Source organism: Pleurodeles waltl, chromosome 10, assembly GCF_031143425.1.
Source record: "Pleurodeles waltl isolate 20211129_DDA chromosome 10, aPleWal1.hap1.20221129, whole genome shotgun sequence".
Lineage (NCBI taxonomy): Eukaryota > Metazoa > Chordata > Amphibia > Caudata > Salamandridae > Pleurodeles > Pleurodeles waltl.
This window is the reverse complement of record NC_090449.1, coordinates 1,035,804,778-1,035,822,818: the sequence shown is the minus strand read 5'-3', so window position 1 is coordinate 1,035,822,818 and position 18,041 is coordinate 1,035,804,778. Positions and strand designations below refer to the sequence as shown.

The window sequence follows — 18,041 nt, the reverse complement described above, 5'->3', positions numbered from 1 at the left end:
ATGTATTATCTAAACAAATAAGGAGGGACACACTCGACACAGTTGTGCCTCCTAACACAAAAAATATGGCATTGGGCGATTCACAACCACATTCGCCTAATAGCACAATTTATTCCAGGGATTCAGAACCAGTTGGCAGACAATCTCTCTCGAGATCACCAACAAACCCACAAATGGGAAATTCACCCCCAAATACTAAACAATTACTTTCAAATTTGGGGAACACCTCAAATAGATCTATTTGCAACAAAAGAAAACTCAAAATGCCAAAACTTCGCATCCAGGTACCCACAAGATCAATCCCAAGGCAATGCTCTATGGATGAACTGGTCAGGGATATTTGCGTACGCTTTTCCCCCTCTCCCTCTCCTTCCATATCTAGTAAACAGGTTGAGTCAAAACAAACTCAAACTCATACTAATAGCACCAACATGGGCAAGGCAACCTTGGTACACAACACTACTGGACCTTTCAGTAGTACCTCATGTCAAACTACCCAACAGACCAGATCTGTTAACACAACACAAACAACAGATCCGACATCCAAATCCAGCATCGTTGAATCTAGCAATTTGGCTCCTGAAATCCTAGAATTCGGACACTTAGACCTCACACAGGAATGTATGGAGGTCATAAAACAAGCTAGAAAACCTACCACTAGACACTGCTATGCAAATAAGTGGAAAAGATTTGTTTATTACTGCCATAATAATCAAATTCAACCTTTACACACATCTGCAAAAGAAATAGTAGGATACTTACTACATTTGCAAAAATCTAACCTAGCTTTCTCTTCCATTAAAATACATCTTATGGCAATTTCTGCTTACCTACAAATTACGCACTCAATTTCATTGTTTAGGATACCAGTCATAAAGGCGTTTATGGAAGGCCTAAAGAGAATTATACCACCAAGAACACCACCAGTTCCTTCATGGAACCTCAACATTGTCCTAACACGACTCATGGGTCCACCTTTTGAGCCCCTGCACTCTTGTGAAATGCAATACTTAACGTGGAAAGTTGCATTTTTAATTGCCATCACATCTCTAAGAAGAGTGAGTGAGATTCAAGCATTTACCATTCAAGAACCATTTATTCAAATACACAAAAATAAAGTTGTTCTACGGACCAATCCTAAATTTTTACCAAAAGTAATCTCACCGTTCCACCTAAATCAAACGGTAGAATTACCAGTGTTCTTCCCACAACCAGATTTGGTAGCCGAAAGAGCACTACATACATTAGACATCAAAAGAGCACTAATGTACTACATTGACAGAACAAAACTAATTCGAAAGACAAAACAATTATTTATCGCCTTTCAAAAACCTCATACAGGAAATCCAATTTCAAAACAAGGCATTGCTAGATGGATAGTTAAGTGCATTCAAACCTGCTATCTTAAAGCTAAAAGAGAACTGCCTATTACACCAAAGGCACACTCAACCAGAAAGAAAGGTGCTACCATGGCCTTTCTAGGAAATATTCCAATGACCGAAATATGTAAGGCAGCAACATGGTCTACGCCTCATACATTTACCAAGCACTACTGTGTAGATGTGCTAACTGCACAACAAGCAACAGTAGGTCAAGCTGTATTAAGAACATTATTTCAAACAACTTCAACTCCTACAGGCTGAACCACCGCTTTTGGGGAGATAACTGCTTACTAGTCTATGCACAGCATGTGTATCTGCAGCTACACATGCCATCGAACGGAAAATGTCACTTACCCAGTGTACATCTGTTCGTGGCATGAGTCGCTGCAGATTCACATGAGCCCACCCGCCTCCCCGGAAGCCTGTAGCCGTTTAGAAGTAGATCTTAAACATTTGTACATTTGTAAATATATTACTTAAAACTTTATTATGTACATACGCATTCACTCCATTGCATGGGCACTATTACTAGCATACACAACTCCTACCTCACCCTCTGCGGGCAAAACAATCTAAGATGGAGTCGACGCCCATGCGCAATGGACTCGAAATGGGAGGAGTCCCTCGGTCTCGTGACTCGAAAAGACTTCTTAGAAGAAAAACAACTTGTAACACTCCTAGCCCAACACCAGATGGCGGACTGTGCACAGCATGTGAATCTGCAGCGACTAATGCCACGAACAGATGTACACTGGGTAAGTGACATTTTCTATATATATATATATATATATGTATAAATATATATATATATATATATATATATTTATATGTTTATATATCTATTTATATATGTTTATATATTTACACACGTCTGATGCATTATTTTCTTAATATTGCATTTATTGTTTAATATTTCATCTATTAGTTCTTCAATAGTGTCACTATCTTGATGCCATTACAACAAAAATCATGACAACACCCTCTCTAACATTATCTGGATCAAAAAGGAAATGCCACGTCCTGTGATGTCATCTGCAGCTGATCGTTGGTTGATATCACTTTCGTCACACCAGGCATGTTGGTGAATCAACACCAATGACTGTATTTGCCAAAGAGTTCACAATTTAAAACCTGTTCATATTTTATATGTCATGAAATCCCACCCGGTAAAGCTGCTTCCTACTGACTTTAAAAATGGATACGCGTTAATGGCACGATCAGTTATGAGCAAATTATAGTACCTAATTTGAGCTGGTGGTTGTCCCTGTGGAGCACTGGTGCTTATTTTTGGGGACCGGCTGCATCAGATGTTTCCTGAGAGAAAGAGAGAGAAAAAAAACACCCACATCTGAAAGACAGAGGAAAAGAAAGACAGGGGCGGAGGAGCTTTGCCCCCGCCAGCAGCAGCACCTGCAAACCCTTTAATACAAAACGATAATAAACTATGTTTGTATTAAATGGGGCACTGTGCACTCCCTTCAGAGCACATGTGTGTTTGGCCGGCTGATTCGGGCCGGCCAAACACACATGCGCAATGTGATCTGTCCAGCCCGGTACTGTGTTGGATGCTCCCAGCCAATCCTGACGCTGCAATCCTGTCGCTGCTCTGAGCAGCATCAGGATTGGCCACAGGGCAGGCTGGGAGCCCGTTCCTGCAGCCGACGGCCGAGTAGCAGAACAGCGCAGCTTGGAAGTAAGGGAAGGTTTTTGTTTCTATATTTTTTATTTTATTTTATTTACCTAACCCCAACCCTCCCCCCCTTTCCCAGCCACAAACTGCCACTGGAGAAAGACAGAAAAACATCACAAAGGAAAAATGCTGGAGCCTGCGAGAGCCATAGAAAGGAGAAAGGGTGTGTCTGGTCGTGGATCGAGACCACCATATGCAGTGCGCCGACGTCTGATTGCACTGGCCGCGGGTTTCTGAGCAGAGCTTCGGGCACCAGCACTCTTTCTTTCACAAATTAAGCACTGGTAATGGACCTGTTAGTAAGAGGGTAAACACTACTGCTGCAAAGGGACAGGGCCTATGCCCCCCCAAACAGCTGTTTTATTATTTTAATGTTTTTACATCAACTCCGGCACGTGGCTGAAGCGGTCTCTAGCTAGGCATTCAAACAAAAGTATGGCTTTCTGGACAACAAATGATATGTTCTTTCCATTCTCACTGCAGGTGAAAAAGCAGAGATAATATATATTTTTAAAGTATTTGGACGGTTTTGAGCAAATCCATGCCTCGGTGCTAACGTCACAACTCTCTGTGTGTTCCGACTGACTGACGTACAGGCACGCGCTAATGCACGCATACTCACACACACATACACAGACACGCATGGTCACACAACTCAAAGTGCCCTGGGACTCCTGGTCGGTTCTGCTAGGCCTCCTGGCCTGTGGAAACTCTCTGAAAGGATTCCCAGCACAGGCTGTAGGCCCAAGGCCTGGGAAAGCACAATAAACACTGCCCCACGTAGTACTCGCTGAGTACAGTCTCATCCTCCCAGCCAACAGGCTGAAAGCTCTCCTGGACAGAGAAGGAAAAAACAAAGTTTTGCAGATTGTGTGGAGTTCAGCCAAAAGTGAGAACCTAGGCTTTCAGATGGAAAAGGGCACCTGATGGGGTACCAGGAAGAATGCATCCAAACCACAAGAGAAAAGCAAATTTAAGTTGTGTGATTAAAATTGGTAAACCCAGGTAATGTGAGGCGATAGCTGATCTCCCTGTAGGTCTGTTAGAAAATTACCATTTACTTCTAGCAAATACAGGAGTAAGGGCCAGATGTAGGTAGCGCTTTGCATGGTGCAAACTGCGAAAATTGCAGTTTGTGCCATGCAAAACACGCATCACGATGCTCATTCACATTTTGCGAGTCGGTACCGACTAGCAAAATGTGAATGCGACTCGCAAATAGGAAGGGGTGTCCCCTTCCTATTTGCGACTTGCACTGCGATGCTAAATTGCTTTGTGACCGCGAACGTGGTCGCAAAGCAATTCGCAGTTACCACCAGTGTCACACTGGTGGTAAACCATTCGCAAAAGGGAAGGGGTCCCAATGGGACACCGTCCCCTTTGTGAATTTTGCCATAAATGTTTTTTCAGAGCAGGCAGTGGTCCAATGGACCACTGCCTGCTCTGAAAAAACGAAACCAAATGGTTTAGTTATTTTTTTGTATTGCAACTCGTTTTCCTTTAAGGAAAACGGGCTGCGATATAAAAAAAAAAAAAAATAATAATTATTTTAAAAAGCAGTCACAGACATGGAGGTCTGCTGTCTCCAGCAGGCCACCATCCCTGTGATTGCAGGGAATCGCAATGGGGTCGTAAAAAGCGACCCACCTCATTAATATTAATGAGGTGGGTCTTTGCGACCCCATTCCGATTAGCAGACGGTGTCTGAGACACCGTCCTGAATCTGAATTTGCGATTCGGAAATTCAGAATTTGCTACATCTGGCCCTAAATCCCCTTTCATGGAGGGAATGGAAGATTTACAGCAAAATTGAAGTGGGTAGGAGAGAGGATTTCTCAAGGGAATGTGAATATAAAGAACAATACATGCAATTGCAGCCCTGAGGGGATGTGGGCCTGCAGAAAGACTTTCAAAGATCACAAAAGCTTTCAAGGGGTCCTCTTGATAATCTGTCACTTACAAGCCAAGGTACACTCATGAAATGTGACAATGTGCGCCCATGCAAGTTAATAAGAAAGTGGGAACAGATTTACACGTTTCTTTGTGAATCTGCCCTGTACTATCCCTCAATCTCTTTGTCTGCTCGAACATTTTAGACTCTATTAGGGAGACTATTGCCAGTGCCACAGATCCAGTATGGACGGTAATTCCGGATACCAGCCACATCCGAATTACAGAGGAACTTATTTTCCGACTGCAGTCTCCATCTAACACATGCTGTGGGGTGTTCAAAGCATGGTGTGAAAGCTGTTCTATTCAGTATGGATTCATAGCAGATTAACAAAACATATTATACGTAAAAGGAAATTCGTTTCGTAGTCATTGTTCTGGAAATATCGTATGGGGTCCAACCATCATAACCAAACCATTTTACACCCGTGGGTTAAAGTGTTGCCAAAAGCGAAAATATGTAAATGTTTCAAAATGTACAGGAGAGCACTTCTAACTTATAACTTTTAGGAGAGAAAACCATGAAATCCCTTCCCAGAAAACTGTGGAAGTCATCCATTTGTAGAAGTCAAAACACCTCCTTGATTGACACTTGGGAGTAAATGGCATACATGAGAAGACATAAAAAGATGTAACGGTGAAGGTAGATGCCAGGCTGGATCTCCTTGCCTCTTGTTTACAACTCCTAGACCAAAAGGGAATGCTTAAGAGTCAGCAGCATTGCTAGGAGTCCCATACGGAGGGAAAGGAGGCCTGGATTCGTAGGGTCACTGAAAGGAAATAAATGGACATCAGTAGAATTAGAATTCTTATATGTCTCTAAATGTTGACATCATGAATAAAAAACTCTGCAATCTGTGAAAGTCTGTGACTTTCACAGGACATTGACTATAACAGTTGCATCAGTAGAAGACAGAATAATATAACAAGGGCAGGTGTTATATGGCTGAACTTACAACATTTGAAGAACATTCTGACTGCCTTATGCTGGAGGCTCTGCAACCTACCACTGAGTTTCTCTGGAGTCTTGCAAAGCTGATGTTACATTAGCCGAGACAGGCCATGATCGGGACTCTTTCTTGTCACATGCACTTGTTGAAACTTCTGTAGAAGTGGGTGTTTTTTGGAAGAAGAGAGACTTATGGGTTGACACCATTTACATTATGAAGTGATAGGACTAGAAAAAAACAGCCTCTTGTTTCTTACCATCAGTTAAGTAGATGTTTCAGAGATGTTTCTAAGCCTGGTTGGACAGTTGAATGGTAATGGGTTGCCTATGCTCCTCCTAATATTCCGTTTCTACCTCTTTCATGCAGCGTCAGCTCTCATTTATTCATTTATTCAGAGTAACTCAAGGTCCAGACATGAAGTGGTGTTTGCGGGGTCTGATCAGAGGTTGATTTGGGTGTCATCACCTTGCATTTATAAATTCACTGGATACCGCTGAAAAAGCTGTGCCATGGTGCACCTTAAGGTGCTGAGGAACATGTATGTGAGTTATGGTTCCTAGACAACGCTGTGTGAGACCTACTGCATCACCAGGTCAACAGACATAGGCCCTCATTATGAACACCGCGGTTCAGTCTGCCATGCCGGCGGCGGCGGAAAAGCCTGCCACTGGCATGGCAGGTTGAACTGCCATATAATGAATAGCGTGTGGCCCTCACCCACCGCCAGGCTGCCTCTGACAGGCAGCCTGACGGTGGAAGGCATCATTATCCGACAGGGCAGCGGTGCTGCCCCTCGGATAATGATCCCTACTGTCCCCAGCCTTTCCCTGTCGGGTTCCCCCGCCAGGAAAAGGCTGGTGGAAGGGGTGCTCTGGCATTGCCCATGCACTTGGCATGGGCAGTGCAGGGGCCCCTGTGCAGTGCCCCATCGTGCAGGTCTTTGGGCAGTGATCTGCACGACGGGTGCAGCTGCACCCTCTGCACAAAGGCATTGACGGCTGCTCCATGTGGAGCCGCAGTCAATGTCCTGGCCCAGCAAAATGTTTATTATGCTGCCGGCGGGATCCCAGGGGGGCTGGCGGTCACTAGAATGACTGCCGGCCTGAACACGTCGGTGAAAACCGCATGTTCATAATGAGGGCCATAATCTGTATTTATCCCACTCTGGCTGGATGGGAGGAATTGGATCCATACCAGGGCGGGTCCAACTTCATCCGGATCACCGAGAAGATGGCTCAGATCCACTGTTTGTGAACCTCTCCCACAACATCTGACAGATGCCTGCTCTCCTTCTGGCACTTGCAAACTTTCACAGGGCTTCTTAATTGCAGACAGCCAGGCTCAGGGATCATACCTACTATTGCCCAGGACATAGCTGAATCTACAGATTCCCTAGACTCTCCAAAGGTGATGTTTCTAATAATAAAAGCTCACACTTTGGTACCACTTAAGAGGTGTATGTGATCAATGCCTGTGGTACAAAATGAAGTGGAAGAAATAAAGTACAACTGTGCAGAACTATGCACAAATGATTTTGATTTAACAGTGACAGTTCTGGGAATTCATAAAAAATGAGTAGTGCATTGAAACAGAGCACCTGTGATTGACACTTGATCAGCAGTCTGTCAGCCTCCTATAGGTCAAAGACTCAAGGGGCCCCATTATGAGTTTGGCTGATGGAAAACTCAGTCCACCAAACCCCTGACAGGGTAGCCGAAGCCTATCCAGCGACCTCCATGCTGGAGCTATTATGGGTTTCCTGCTAGGTCGGCCGGTGAAAAACCTTTGTTTCCGCTTGCTGGCCTAGCGGGAAACAGGCTACAGCATTGTCTCCAGTCTATAGACTGCCACACTCGTAATAGGTCCCAAGATTTCCAGAACATAAAAATGGTGGCAAAGTGGCAGAAACAGGGCATTCCTTGCACTGATATTTCAATTTTTGCCCTAGCCATTTTTTTAAATCTCTCATGACAAACATTTGCTACTTCCTCTGAAAAATCAGCCTGTAAATTTAATTTTAAAAAAAGTAATTTGAAATGTGTGACTTAAGACCTAGTCTGCATAAAAGGCATCTAATTCATATCTCATAGAGTGCTACTTAGCCGAGTTGTAGTGGGATTGAACCCTAGACAATTGTCAGATTAGTGTCTAACTTTATGCTCACTATAGGCCTGACTATAGAAAAAAAGAGTGAGTGTCTGAGTGTGAACACTTAAACGTGCAAAAACCCTTTAGGTGCAAAGATGTAAACAGTTTAAAAAGAAGAATTAAGCCATAGTTTTAAGTAGAGGTGATCATTGTGTGTAAAATATTATTCAAACGCTTTGCCTGCTTTTCCATGGGCATTTTTTTTCATCAACTATTAAACAATGCGTTTGGTATAATCTTGGAGAAGGTGTGATATTTCTACATACACTGCAAGATGAAAGCCTAAACATTAAAGCATTAAGGAGGAGGCGTTGTAGAGATTTTCTTCATTTCATCAATTCAGGCAAGCTTTTTCCTTTTTTTTCCTCTAAGGGGAAAAAAATCTATTCTTTTTTTATTGTGAGATATGTTTCTCTTGGAGGGACCTTTTCTAACAAACTTAATTTTTTTAGCTTTACAACTTATTTGATGCTTTGAAAAAATAGTTTTTCAGATTAAAGCTAGAGATGTTAGTTACAACCTTTCACTGACAAAACACAACTTTATTTGGCCTAATGAATACGGGTAATACTGAGTTTAGAACCTGCATGTCAGGCCGAGGTCCCGACAGGACCCTCACAGCCATTTCCATTCTGTAATGATTAAAATTAACATCATAGATTTGGGAAGTTTTGAAGCGCCTAGAGATGCTTCAGTCTGCAATGTTTGCTAGGAAAGGCTAGTAAACCTCAACAGTTGGTATTTCAAAAGCCAGGATAAAGCAGATGTTCTTCACCTCCAGGATAAACAGGAACTACATCTCTCCATAATATTTTTAACCAGCTACATTTCATTCAGGAGTAAACAATACGTCTATTCTGTGAGTAATAACTTTTCCCAGTAACTTCTTTGTTTCTGAATCGGCCCCGAATGTTTAGCCCTGTCTATGTAATCAGAACTTGGATCCGGTGATGGCTGTTTGGTGAGTTTTAACAACCACAGACCTAATTAGACAAACACGTCCAATTTTTAGGTCGAGCATAGCGCCGACGTGTTGGTATGTATCTGGGCTTTTAACCACGCCCACCACACGCCCATCACTATCACTCGTTCCTGGCCATGCCTTTCAAAAATCCTTTGTTTTCGTTGGTAAATGCTTTACCTTTGTCCCTCCTTAGGGCGGTTTTGTTACTGCCTTGGCCTTCGACCCAGTTACATGTAGAATTGCAATTTTGCCATAACTTTAACTGCAAGCAAACTTCTTTTTCCTTTTGTGTCTCTCCAGCTCATGGCGGCCATGGTGCTTTGAATCGGCTCACTTATGTCAACTGTTTTACTTTTCAGTATCAGTTTGTGTGGCAAGAAAAGTCTGGTTAGGAATTTAGAATGCTAATAACTCTAACTCGAGCAAACGCAAGACCTGTTGTATTGCAAATGCTTGTTTACTTTTACCTGCAACCTGAGGAGTAACAACCTTCTCCCTGCCCTCCCCCGGTACAGCTCCTTCCAGGCTTTCAATTTGTTGTTCCCTTTATCCCAATTCCCTTCTGTCTCCGGTTCCTCCTCCTGCTTCGGCCTTTATTGGAGATACTTTCTGGGTTTAATGCATTTTTCCACCGCCTTCCGCTTTCTCCATCTCTCCTTCTCTCGGGTTCTATAGGTGCTCTTCAATTGCATGGCATTGCCATCTCTCCTCCCCTCATGTTCTGTAGGTGTCCTTCCATTGCATTTCTTTACCATCTCTCCTTCCCTCCTGTTCTATAGGTGCCCTTCCACTGCATTTCCTTATCATCTCTCCTTCCCTCCTGTCCTATAGGTGCCCTTTCACTGCATTTCCTTATCATCTCTCCTTCCCTCCTGTTCTATAGGTGCCCTTCCACTGCATTTCCTTATCATCTCTCCTTCCCTCCTGTCCTATAGGTGCCCTTCCATCGCATTTCTTTACCATCTCTCCTTCCCTCCTGTTCTATAGGTGCCCATCTATTGCATTTCTTTACCATCCCTCCTTCCCTCCTGTTCTATAGGTGCCCTTCCATCGCATTTCTTTACCATCTCTCCTTCCCTCCTGTTCGGTAGGTGCCCTTCCATTGCATTTCTTTACCATCTCTCCTTCTCTCGGGTTCTATAGGTGCCCTTCCATTGCATTTCTTTACCATCTCTCCTTCCCTCCTGTTCTATAGGTGTCCTACCAGTGCATTTCTTTACCATCTCTTCTTCCCTCCTGTTCTATAGGTATCCTACCATTGCATTTCTTTACCATCTCCCCTTCCCTCATGTTGTATAGGTGCCCATCTATGCATTTCTTTACCATATCTCCTTCCCTCCTGTCATATAGGTGCCCTTCCATTGCATTTCTTTACCATCTCTCCTTCCCTTGTGTTCTATAGGTGCCCTTCCATTGCATTTCTTTACTATCTCTCCTTCCCTGGTGTTCTATAGGTGCCCATCTATTGCATTTCTTTACCATATCTCCTTCCCTCCTGTCGTATAGATGCCCTTCCATTGCATTTCTTTACCATCTCTCCTTCCCTCCTGTCGTATAGATGCCCTTCCATTGCATTTCTTTACCATCTCTCCTTTCCTCGTGTTCTATAGGTGCCATTCCATTGCATTTATTTACCATCTCTCCTTCCCTCCTGTTCTATAGGTGCCCTTCCATTGCATTTATTTACCATATTTTTTATATTCTGCAGGCTCGAATTGTCCACCTCTTTTTTCACCTAGAGTACCAGCTGCGCTACTAGCCAATGGGGGGCAGCAGATGTCAGATGCATGAAGTGTGCACTCACAAAACTTCCAAAAGAGCTCCAGGGATGGCCCAGAGGAGAGCCCGGTGTTGCCATCCTGTACTTATAGCATAACATGTTTTCCACTCTAGTCTCTCATCAATCCAGCGGCTCTTCATTTACTAACTGATGCATAATTTGAAATGAATACAGACATGCAGGGTAATAATCTAGAAAACACAAAATGTGATGGGTAGAATGTTACAATCAATTTCAGACACTGACATTGACTTGGTCTGCATTCCTGTGCATCATTTTTGGACACTATCCCACTCAATAGAGAAACCTACCATATGCAAGTCAATCTTGGAACTTCTCCAGTTGGAACAGGCCAAGTCCGAACTTCCAGGGCAAATCCCCTCTAGACAGAAACACCAGTAACCTCAGACTAACCCCAGGCAGTGAACTAGTTTGGGACCCAAGAGATTGACATGACTGACAATGTTGCAGGAAGTTCACCCATCACCTTTGTTTGCTCTAGTACACGTTACTGCAAGTTATGAGCAATAAACTACCTTCATAAATTGGGAGTCGTATAAAAATGAAAGTATGTCTGCTGTAATACCTGCAATAACAACATACATTCTTCGAGATCCTCTCCACAGCACCTTTTCTATATAATAATGCTATTTATGGGTGGGTGTAACTTGTGTAATACAGTGTCACGTATTCACATGGAATTCCCCCAAAATTCTGCAACATTCCGAAGAATTATGTGAGAATAGTAATTCTGCGTTTGGAACTATTTTCAGAGTGCAAAAAGGCCCCCATGTCAAAAATTGACGCAGTCATACATTTTGAGCTAAGAAATAATGCTAAATGCAACATAAGATGAAGATCGAGTGCAAGCAACCCTACTTCCACCACTTACTTCCAACACTTAGAGTTAGTTTATTTGAGAAAAATGCATCCTGTGTCCAAAATGAGGCAAGGATGCATTCCACACAAAGAAAATAGCTCTAAATGCAACAGAACATACACAGCAGCACAAGCAGTTGCTCGTGCTTGCTAAATGTGTTATCGATGTAGGATTCACCCCCCACCCAAAAAAAAAAATACCCTTGGGTATTTGGGTATTCGTGTAATTACACGAACTGGAATAATTGCATTATATCAGTAATTCTGTGTTAACGAGTAATGCACAATTACTGAAATTAATCAGGTGTAATTGAAATCCCGCTCATACCTAATGCTATATCCCCTTGATTAAATGGACAAGCCAGATCTGAATTTCAATGGACAACGTTCACGCCTTTTCTTCTGTGATTCCAAGCAAAGGTCTGTTGAGTTGAATTTGCTGGACATTAGCCAGAGAAGCTGCTTCCCTCTTTGCATCACTGTCCAAGAGATTGCCTTCTTTGGTAGTCTGACAACTGCCACCCACACTGCTGGTAGTTTCACCTCTGCCCCACCCTCTGGGCCACCTGTAAGCAGGAGACAGAAAGTGCGACCTGCTACAAAGGGGGAATTGAAGAGGATGTTGATTAATAATGCACATGTTACCGCCTAACAACTGAGGGATTGTCCCCCAATTTAACCATCATCTGGGGTATCTCTGGAACATACCATCACATAGGTGCATTCATGGCTATTTGCATGAAGTAAAATAAATATTCAATGGTTATTCAGTAAACTTGGCCAAATTGTTGCTTTAAAAAAGCACAGTTAGACACCCAAGGTGTCTGTGGTTGTTTGTCGGAGGAGCTGGTTTAGCACTTGATCCTCGTGCAATGGGTGGACTCATTTGTGTTCAGTTTCTTCTTGTTCCAAATGGGCTGCTGCAGCTTACGAAACTGGAATGAGGGTGTTCTGGCAATAGCGTTTGTCTCCATGTTAGTCGTCACACTTTTGTTATGTTATTCCAATTATTTAATTAACTGTTTTTATGTGGGCTTTAAAAAGCACTGGTTATTGCACTCAGCGACCTCAGAGTACTTTGGAGGTGATCTGTTTTTAAGAAGGATGTCTGGGTGCAGCACTCAGCTATGTATAATTCATAGGGTTGGGGTTTTTAGGGTGTTTTTGGAATTCTTTCATGAGGCATTATTGCCCACTACTAAGCACTATACTAGCTTTTAAAGGCCTCGAAACTGAGTTATAGACAGAGCCACAAAGTGTGGGTCTTTAACAACCAGTATATCCTGTGTCAGAAGGGCTATAAGGCTATTAGAACACTGCACCCACTGAGGGGAGAATGTTGTAAATTAAATGGATACAAAAAAGAAAAGCAATATTGGAATGATGAAGTAGAAGGCCAAAACCAGTCATTATTGACCCAGAGTCACTCCACTGTCTTCAATGGAGTTCTTAGCATTCCAGTGTTCTGATGTAACTTACTCATTGACTCGGAGTGAATGGCAAAGCTCTGAATAACTAACATACGCCCTTTGTAGTGTAGTCACATGCATGGGTAGTCAGCAAGTGGCGAGGCATTCGACCATGCAAGGGAATTTAGGAGTGTAGTGAATTCAGCAAATGTCACTTGAAGTATTACAAGACTTTTTACCAGTTTTATGTGAATACCAAATTGTTCAATTTTTTCCACATAATATATGACTTGTCTGATCCTTCTACATAGCCATTCAGAAATTAATATATTTGTAGATCCTAAATTTGGTTTGAGCAATCATCATTATCATTAAATGCAGAACAACACAAATACTCTTTATCATCAAAAGGAACCATTATTTAATGCATTTAGCAAAAAGGTACCCCTTTTTTATTTCCTATTAAATCCTGCAAGAATCTGGGACCTTAGTACTTGCAACTTCTAGCCTCTGCTACTCATCACCCAAGATCTTGAGATCAGTCACCGCCAAATCTATCTGTCAACTCAAGCGAAACAGGAGTCGGGAGAATAATAAACATGGACGAACATATCCTGCTGCTGGGCCATCTGAAACTAGACCTGAGCAACATCCAGCGGCTAATGTGACCCAAGCAAGACATGGGGTAGATAATTAACAAAATACTTAAAGTTATAAACAAATACAATGAGTATACAACATTAAGGTGCTTCTTCTAGAATGTTGGCTAAGGGAGCCTCCCTCCATCAAGGTAGGCTACTACATGCTGGCCAACAATTACAAGACGAAGAACAATCCAATGATGTGTTCCCCACTCCTACATCAGCACCCCTGCAAACATTTGTCAAGAGGCTATGATGTCAGAACAGCCAGAGTTGGTACCCACTGCCTACGTGTGATATGGCCAGGCAGTGAGGAATGACAACTGATGCTAACAATTCTGAGAAGGTTCTAACTCTGTTTCTCCATCTCCCATGGGTTAGGCCATATGCATAACAGAGGCTCACACAGCCTGTGAAGTGCGGGGGCCCCCCATGCTTACCCATACTGGAGGGGTCCCTTCAGCCCCTTTTGATGTGAATGTGAGGGAACCCTTCAGCATATCTTTCAGGAGAGCCCATCACGTGTTTTTACACCACTGGGTTAGGACTGGAGGCAATCTCTGGTATCCCTCAGGATTTCCTCCGCCCCGGAAGCAGCAGAATATTCCCATCACTCCTCAGCCATCACAACACTCCATTCCACGGGATGCAAAACCAATACCCAGCAAAAATCACCTCAGTGCATGCATGACTTTTCCAGGCCCAGTCGTTGCAGTTTGCCCCAGTGGGGCGGGTGCCTTCCAGCTACAGCCTCCTCCAATGGCTCCGGAGGACCACCAGGTGGAGCAGGGATGTCTGTCACCACCCTGCCATTCTTCTGCTATGGCCTGCCTGACCTAATAATGGAAGGGAGAAACTACAGAAGGCCTCAGACGCAGGCCCGTGGTGGAAGGGTTGAAACCAGGATAGAGGAAGGGGGGTAATTATATGATTCAATGTTTCTAATGCTGGCAATGTTTGTCACTCGACATATTAAATCCTGGGTCGGAGATACGCTCAATGCTTACATTAATGGGGCCATCTCGTGAGTGATGTCAACATATGACTCAAAACCTAAGGAGAAGCCATCAAACAAAGCAACATTCTAGAATACTTATTGCTAGTGAGTTTTAGTGTATTCGTTTATTCATGCATAAGGCTAGAAGCTTTCATGTATATTCCTAATCCGACTGAGACCCTCACACGTGTATGGACTCACGCACAGACCCAAAATGGTCCATCTCATGAAATGCCATATATCCAAAAATACCACCAAGTCTGAAGAACTATATGAAAATTCAAGCTGTAGAACAGCCACTATTTATTTTTTGAGCTTTCCAAAAATACTTCTTAATAATTCTATGGTTAATGATTGTGTCAGTTAATTCTTGACAGGGTTCATGGCCAGCTACTGACATCTCCCAATGATTGGCAAAATTCCAAGACATGTTTCGCCTGTTTGATATCCATCAGCGCTTTGAGGCTGGCATGCTTTGAGGGTGATGAAGATCTCTGCCTGTCTGACACAGAAAAACACCAAGCTATAGCAAGAGAAATGATCTAAACAGCGATTTCCGCAACATAAATGCGCATCGGGGTCCCAGGGACATCCCACCAAGAAGGGGAAATCTGTCAGCCCTGCCCTTCAGAGAAGACCAGCCGGTCAGCGTGACATTGCGCGCGCAGGGAAGAGATCTGATTTCAACAAGCTCTCGCGGGAATTGCGCAGGAGAACCATGCCTTCTGCCCATCTGTGTTTAACCGAAAACAAAAATACACTTTAAAGTAGCATATGGGCTGTAAAGCGACTGAAGAAAACAGTGATTCAGTCCGCCTGCCAAGGGTACATGCTGCATTTCTTAATTGATGCTCTGTTTTCCTCTTCCTCCTGCCGCATAAGCAAACAAGGACTTGCATAGCTAAGAGGAAAATTCAATTTTAGTTCTCATGACCTGGCTTCCGGGTTCAGAGATGGAACTGGGCTAGGAAGTCTGATGGGGTGGAAAGGGGGTTCATGAGTACTGTTGTTATTAGTTTATTTGGTCACACTGAATTTTTGCCATTAAAAAGCTCAATTTCGTACCATGTATCAGCTTAACTGCAGACACAAAAACAGCAGCCATGACCAGCACCGTGGACATGATTTGGACCACAAAATATGCTCCAGCAAATGGTCTGGTGGCAAGCAGCCTCAATTTAAAAAAATTGAATATGTGCATTGCTGTTCTGAATAGTTGCATTGGATTTTGCATTTATATTTACTTGAGCAGGGCCGGTCTGGGATCCCAAAGCAGCCTTTGCAATTTTGTCGGACCACCCCGGGTCGGGGGTGGGGGTAGTGGGTGCGAGTGCAAAGCACTGCTGCTTTTGTTACTGGGGTTGATATTGCAGCACTGCTGCAAAACCGCCCGCTGCTGCAAAACGGGCCCCGCTGCTGCAAAACGGGCCCCGCTGCTGCAAAACCGCCCCGCTGCTGCAAAACCGCCCGCTGCTGCAAAACCGACCCCCTGCTGCTGCAAAACGGGCCCAGCCCTTCCATCCTCCCAGGGAAACACCCGATGGCCGCTACTACCATTCCGGTCCGGTACTTGAAGATATGCATTGTGAATAAACAGAAATTTTGCATGTCGCTACATTGCAGGTGCATCGTCATATGCGTGGTTACGTGTGAGCCAAGGCACAGGCCCCAGCCTTTCATGTCCCCCCATAGAGTCAGTTCTGTTCTGCTGAGAGTCTTGCCTTGATGACCTTGAATAATTCTTCAACAAACTGTTTTAAAGTCAGTTTTCATTTAATTTATTTTTTAATGTGGGTGATGTGTAAGAGTCAGGCATTTTGCAGAGAAATGTTGTGTTTCGTGCAACATCCTTAAAAATGTTTCTTTGTGATCAAAGCAGGACCTCACATATGACTTATGGGAGGGTGTCACAGAGATTATTTGTAGTCATATTAGTGAGCTGCTGCTGTTTGACAATATTGACAACATAAATCACTAGCTCTGGATAGAATTTGGACCGTTGTGCCTGTGCATTTTCAGTGACCCGGCCAAAGCTGGCAGGAAAGAGCTGAAATTGGATCATAATTTCAAAGCTGTTCTGAACAGGGCCCCCCAAAATCCATTTGGCACAGGACTCCAAAAATCCTTAAGATGTCCCTGGTGGTAAGGAAGGATGGACCAAGAAGAATGAAACAAAGCCAAAGAGAATGCAATTTATCTTTTGTTTATCAGCAACAAAACACTGCATTGTGGGCTTGTGGCGAACAGCAAAAGAGAATGTAAAATGAGCCAAAGAAATAGTAGCCCCCTCACTATGCAAAAGTGATGAAAACACGCTCCAAGCAACAACAGTTTTACTTTATGCAAAGGTCCACATTGGGCATTTGGGGACCTCCAGATATAGAGTTGGTGTCAGTCAACTGGGCAGTGAAGTAAAGCACCCCACAGGTCACCTGCAAAACAGTCAGTGTGTTTCATGATGCCCCAAGCCCTGGGACAGATGGAAGGCTGAGGGCTTGAGTTAGAGTTGGGTGGGTTATTCCGTCACATTCCGATTCCCATAGGATATAATGGGATCGTAATACGGCGGACGAGATATCTGTCACGTTTGTGATATAATAATCCCATCCGGCAGACTCTAAATCAGGCCCCAAGTGAGATGATCTTTGAAACCAGGAATTTCTCTCTAAATCAACATGATTTGATTTGGAGGACAAATTGTTCAGTAAGCCATCTTATAGCATGGGCTCTGTAAGCCTCTTCACTGCCAAGCCCTGGTCTATTTTCTTCACTTTTGCTGTAGTCAGCAGATTTGAGATTTGAGCTGTCTTCCAAGGCAGCAGGTTAACAATGGACTGATTATACCACAAAAGCTTTCAGAGCCATCAGGAAGCATCTGGTGCTTTGCACAGGATATTCTGCATCTAATGTACTGGTGACTAGCTTCATCTAAGAGGTTCAGACTCACACCGTTCGTTGGACTGGTGGATAACATGGTGGGTGAGTGGTCGAATATCCTTCAGACCACCATCAGAGGTGAAGGTTTTGCCCAGGGACATTCTTGAAGGCCTTTGGAGTGAGGATTTTATAGGCCCAACTGTCCATGTTTCAACAAAAACTGTATTCAGTAATTCATTATTTTCTTGGGTACTAATTACACAAAAAAGTAAATTCAGTGTATAAAAGTTCACTACTGCTGCAAAGTTGCAAACATGTTGAATCACCATGGTCGCACTACCAGTAATAGAACCGCTGTATAATCGCTGCCTGTT

The 18,041-nt window shown here is 43.5% G+C and overlaps 1 protein-coding gene across 2 annotated transcripts in view; it reads left to right on the top strand.

Moving 5' to 3' along the window:
• The window catches only part of RBMS3 (RNA binding motif single stranded interacting protein 3), a 1,236,319-nt gene that overhangs the window by 570,102 nt on the left and 648,176 nt on the right, over positions 1–18,041 (top strand). The window lies entirely within an intron of this gene.